The 6,000-nt window shown below is 44.3% G+C and overlaps 1 protein-coding gene across 1 annotated transcript in view; it reads left to right on the top strand.

Annotated features, from left to right (window-relative positions):
• Nucleotides 1-313: 313 nt before the first annotated feature.
• KCNB2 (potassium voltage-gated channel subfamily B member 2) overlaps nucleotides 314-6,000 on the top strand; it is a 191,962-nt gene continuing 186,275 nt past the window's right edge. Inside the window, exon 1 of the mRNA XM_009570903.2 lies at nucleotides 314-591. The gene's annotated coding sequence lies outside the window, so the exon portion shown is untranslated. The remainder of the gene's footprint in view (nucleotides 592-6,000) is intronic.

Here is a 6,000-nt window from a genome sequence, read left to right as displayed (position 1 = left end):
ATAGAGCCTCTCTGCCTGGACACCCGTGTGCGTGCCCTGCCCGGGCAGGGGCGCGGGGGGCTGTGCTCAGCCCTGCCCGGTGTTCCTGCGGGAGCGGTGAGCAGCGTGAGGACGGTCCCCGGCCCGCGGGAGCCCGTGGGGGCCCGGGGCGCCCCGGTGGGAGCCGCCGTGCCCCCCCGCCGCCCGCACAGCCGCAGACACGGGCGGCCGCGCCGGCAGCTCGCATGCAGCCGGGGATTACAGCGCGGCGAGGGCAGCGCGGGCTCGGCTTTTATCATCCCCCCGTCCCCTCCCCTCCCCGCCACCCCAGCCGCTCGCCGCGCTGCTCGTTCGGCGGCTTCGCTCCGGGGGTAGGAGGGAGATGCCTTCGCCGCGGTGCTTCCACCCCCAGTCCTCTCCGTGCCGGGGTGGGCGGTGATGTGGAGCCGGGAATGTAGAGCAAAACCCTCCCCGGCAAGAAGCGACCAAAACAAACCTCTCGCCGTGCCTTTGGCGGCCGCGCAGCGCCCGGGGAAGCCCGAGCAGCCCCTGCCAGCGCCGGGGAATCCCTCCTCCAGCCCCCGGCGGTGCCCCGGCCGCCCGCCGAGCGAGGTAAGCGCACCGGCATCCCTCTCTCCTCCGCCGAGGGATGCCTTTTGGCTTTATTTGTATTATTTTTTTGTCTTTAGAGACCGAGGTGTCCGCACCTCTGTCCCCGGGCGCGGAGCTGGGGGTCTCCCCGCTGCTCGGGGCTGGGCGAGGGAGGAGAACCAGCCCTCCTGCTGGAGCGCTTGGGAAACCGAGGCTGGAGTCTTTATTCCTCCAGAGCTGCTAAAGAGAACGGGGGGAAATGACATTTCGTAGTATTCTACCTCCTGCCGTGGGTGAGCTTTAAAGATAAAGGCTCATCGTTTGTTTCCGATGCTCTAATGCCGCTTGTGGGAACCTGATGATACAAACCCTCCGTATTGTCGCTGTCGTTTGAATTACCCCGTGCACCGGGGACTGAAAATCTCCTCTATCAAAGAAGAAAAACTGTAGCATTGTGCTAGTCTGAAACCTACTGGCATATATGCTTTCTGTAGATATGTAGCGAGCCGTATGTCTCCCAGATTTAAACCTTAGTGTCTTTATAAACGTGTTCGTACAAACCACTCAGTACATTTCTCAGAATTTCACTGCCCGGGCGAAGGTAGACCTTAGTTTGTATCCTATGTGTGTACTGTCCATATTTATAGTATGTCTTGGATTTCATTCAAGTCAAGTTACATAATGATTAAGATATAAATAAGCAGTATATTTATGGTTTCTTGGACATTTTAATTCATTACAGATGAGACCATCTCTAGCATCGCTGTCAAAATTGTCACTTTTTAAACGTTTGTGTAAAAAATGACATGTCGATAGCATCAGGTGGAAGCAACGTTCCTTTGCAAATACACAGTCATCAAGTCCTTACTATTAAAAGGACACCTAAGTGAAGGATTTCAGTGACCCCATCCTGTAGCTCTGAAGAGCTGCCAGGATTGGTTTAAAGGAGGACGAACAGCAGTGAGACTAGACAGGCTTGGGAGTGGGAAAAGCCTGTCTGGTGAAGTTTTGCTTTAAAAACACTAAGAGTTCAAGTTGGCTCAGCTGATGAGTTACTGAAGAGCTAGCACTGAGCCTCCGAGACTGAGCAAGTTCTGAGAAACTAAACATCCTACCAAGCCTGGAGCACTATCATCCGCCCAGGTAGTTTTACTGGAAACTTTTAAGGTAACAGATTGAGTCAGTATGTGCTGCTTGGGAGGCTTGCTCTGTGATCACCTGAGATGTACTGGAAATCTTTGCCAGAGAGAGGAGGTACAGTAGACAGAAAAAGTTTGTTGCTGGTTCTTATAATCGCTGTCTTTTCCATTCAAACAACAACTGATAAGGCATCTGCTCCCTAAGCCTCATAGGAACTTGCAGCTGCCTTGTTATGGTTTTGTTGTGTTTAGGTTTTTTTAAGAAAAATGATGCTTCCACAGGCAGCTCTCACAACAGCGTTTGAATTGCTCTCGCCTACTTCTTTCGCAGCTGGACACTGCCACTGGAGTCAGCAGGCTGGCCTCATTCACACGTATGCAGACAGTAAAAACAAAAACATCTTCAGCTGGAGATGAGGGAGAAGTGTTGTTTGGAGCAGCACACTTTAGTCTGAGCATTTCCATTGGCTTCAACATTTTGAAACGTCCCATTGCTGTAACAATGTCATATCATATGAATTTATTTACTCATACTCAGCCTTATTTTCTAAGTGAAAGTTAATAGGCAAATTCTGACTTGCCATTCAAGGCAAGGTGAGGAGTCGAGGTTTGCAATAGCTTTCTTGCCAACATTTGGGATTTTGCCAAACAGCTTGCTACTGAGGCTTTTAGAAGAAAATCTTGATCTTATGTGACTTCCTTGAGCTTCATGTCACTACATACACAGGTAAAATACTTTTCATGGCACTACTATATTTAAAGCTACCTGCTGGAGGACATTTCAGTCAGTGTTTTACTCCGTATGTTGTTCTTATATAAACAGCATGTAGGGGAGGGGCTGTCCACTCTCAAGTCTGCATGGTTTAGAGGAAAAGAGTCTTAGTGAATGAGAGATGAGGCATCTGGTGAGGGGGCAGTGACTTGGAGCACTGCAGTGCAGTGGGATCCCACTGCAGACCCCTCTGAAGGCATTTGCTCTTCTAGAGAACAGACCTGCTGCTTCCAACAGGCAGAGCCCCAGAGGGAAAGCTGGGAGCCAGAAAGGGAAGCACTTAAAGTTGCAAGACACTTCACTTCAGCTTCATCAGAGTAGACAGATATGCATTTGAAAAATGATTTTTTTGTGTTTTCAGCGGTCATTTCTATTAACTCATCATGTTATTGCATAATACCTTCTACCTCAGAAACAGTGTGCTCACAGCTCCTGGAATTAAATAACAATGGCCTCTGAAAGGACTTTCCCATTTTTATACTATTACTATAGGAGATGCTTTCATTTTTAGAAATATGTTTTTTTTACTTAATAGATGTCTGAGTATTTTAAACTTGGATGCATGGAGGCAGCTGTTTACTTTGTCGGGTTGTTCTGTTTCTACTCTCACTAGGATGTAAGCATCCTAAGAGAAAATACTCTTTATTTCTTGCAAGTAACTGGCATCTTTCTCCTGTGGTTATTGCTGAGAGGGTGGCACTGGGTATTAGTTTCTTGGATTTTATCATAAATATTTGGGACATGTACTTCTTAATAATTTTAACTGTAAATAAAATTTCCAAATTTTAATTGCAGAGATGACTAAGATGTACAGTGTTCTGTGGGATGCTGTGAAAGTAAATTGCTTGGGACATTATAGACTAAATTTTCTGTTGTAGATTTTTGTGCAATCCTATAGTTTCCTAAATTTATTTACCTATCATTCTCTACCTATATGGAAAGGATTTGGAAAGAATTTACTTATTTTTAAGTTTTTCTCAAGTATTTTGCAGGTTTAGATAGAACATTGTGTTCTATAGTAGATTGCTTAGTAATGCTCAAATTCAAATTATAAAATATAAAAAGAGAAGCTGAACATTTCAATTTTTATTGAAAGTATCTTGGAAGTTTCTTTCCTTGGCTAGCTAAAAGTATAAAGACAGTCCCAGTGCAGCTTCCTAGACCACTAAATACCATAAATGCCTTAGCTATAATATGTATCACTCAAGATATTTAAAATCTATTAAATTTAACCTGCCTGTATTCTCAATTAAAGCTGGAAGGCTATTCTGCTTTTGTCCTTCCTGGTGCTTATTATAGAACATGCAGAAACTTCAGTGCAATTCACACATCATCGTCCTGAAGTTTCACTTGTTTTGCTGTACAATACATTGCTTTTTTTCCAAGGCTGGAGGGTCGGAATAGACTGAAGAGTTTTTAAACCAAGGAGTTACTTTTTTCACCAGCATGGAAACTATGATGATGTTAACTGCATAATCAGTAAGTGATGGGTATTATTTTGAATGTACTTGTTCGTGGATTATGGTGATTACGTGAACAGTATGGAAATGGTAATGGAAAAGTCGTGGGCTGCTAAAATTTGTGGGCTTTTTAATTTATTTGTTTCTAGTGCAAGAAATCTATATTTAGACGTAATGTCAGATCAGACGTGACTTAGGTGTCTGGCTTCTATACAGCCCTATTCTTCCTCTGGATGACTACAAAATGTAGTCAGTAGCATCACTGCTGGCAGCAGCTAGAGAGTCAGAACCAACAGTCTATTAGCTAATAAATAATATATGTCACACTGGCATAATGCAGCTCTGAGTATCTCAGAGTAGGCTGTGATAAGCAGCAATTTTAGTCTTTACAAGGAACAATGGCAACCTACCAATTTACCTCCTATAATACGATGGTGGGGGGCAGTTGTACCCTGTGAAGTTGCGTGAGGGCAGATGTGGTCTGAGTCTAGATGGAAAGGCTGAGCAGCTCCCTTTCCACAGCACTGGCACATGATACAGGAGAAGGCTCTATGCTGGTCGGTGCTTCTCCCTGGAAGTCATGCTTGCATTTGCAGGGTATCCTTCATGCTGCCATCATATTCGGGTATTAGCTTGTTGGAAAATAAACATCAGCTCTTTAGGTAAAACCGTGTAACAAGGAAATTAATGCAAAGCTGTGCTGATAATTAACTGAACAAAGCTCTCAAACGTAATCTTCTTTGATGACACTGGAGATGAGCTTCTCTCCCTGATTGCTTAACAAGTTAAGAAATAGAAATCAGTTATGACAGTACAGTCCAAATAAAGAATAAATTTTCCTCAGAGTGTTCATAAGACATCTCAAGGCAGTTCATAAAATAGTTAGCCTCATCAATAGTTAACTTTTAGAAAATTAGCTATATTTTAAATATAAACAAGTAAAAATCACAACCAAACGCAACAACTCAAAATGAGGCCACCATGGCCCATTCTACAGAGCTTTCAGTTGTATCTTTTGCTCTCTTAATGTGTGAGGGTTTGATTTCCCTGCAGGGCTGATGTCCTCATCTCAACTGGATGTTCTCTTAGATGACTGAATAATCCTGCTATAATTTACGGCCATACATTTACTGTAAATTGTATCAGAAAGATCCTGGGACAGTTTGAGCAGAAAGTGCCAGCTGGTTGCAGCAGGTAGAAGAAACCCTCTAATGTAGTTAAGCAGACTCAAAACAGTGAGCTGGAGTAATTAGCCTTGAAATCACAAAGCTATGAATGACATTATTGTATGTGCTTATTCAGTGGTTGCTGAGATTAATAGCACAGAAAGTTGATCTACCTTGACAGCAGTGCCATCTAGAAGGTAGATTGCCTTCTAGGATGTTTCCATCTCAAGCTTTCTTCATTCTCATTATTACTCACATAGAGTAAACTTCTTAACTGGGTAGGCCTTGTGCTAGCATTTATATTCAGGACTGGACTGGCTAGTGATAGTCACTTTGGTCTCTATTTAGGCATTTCATTAAACTAGCACTAGCAGTGCTGCTATCTTCTGCTCTTTGAACCAGAGAAGGGTTGAGAATGTTTGTCTGCTCTGAAAATGTGCACATATTTATAGATCACCTTGTAGAAGCAAAAATGCTTGGCTTTTGTTCAGTAGCCTTGTGGTTAGGGTACTCATCCAGAAGTAGGAAATAAAGCTTTTAGACCTTTCTTAGATTAACATGACGCAAACAAATATTTCACCTCTAGTAATCCAAGATTCCCCCCAGCCAAAGGATTGTTTGTACCAATCAGCTTCAGACCCATGCCAGTTACCTTTCAAGTGCACGCTGGCTCATTCTTGCTCAGTAGGTACAGGAAGGATGATCTCCATCTCTGCAGCCATCCTGGGGGTGACTGGTCACAGCAGGAGCCTGCAAAACGTAAACCACAGGTTTGAGTCCCCATGGATGAATGCGGTCCCTGTGTGAATGCTTACCGACCAGGCAAGCAACCAGACCAATGGGTTGCTACCACTACCTCAAGGTGTATTTTTTGAAGAGTGGACCTTGTTCAG

The sequence above is a fragment of the Cuculus canorus genome, chromosome 2 (genome assembly GCF_017976375.1).
Source record: "Cuculus canorus isolate bCucCan1 chromosome 2, bCucCan1.pri, whole genome shotgun sequence".
Lineage (NCBI taxonomy): Eukaryota > Metazoa > Chordata > Aves > Cuculiformes > Cuculidae > Cuculus > Cuculus canorus.
Note: the sequence above shows the minus strand (reverse complement) of the source record. Positions and strands in the feature narration are given on the sequence as shown.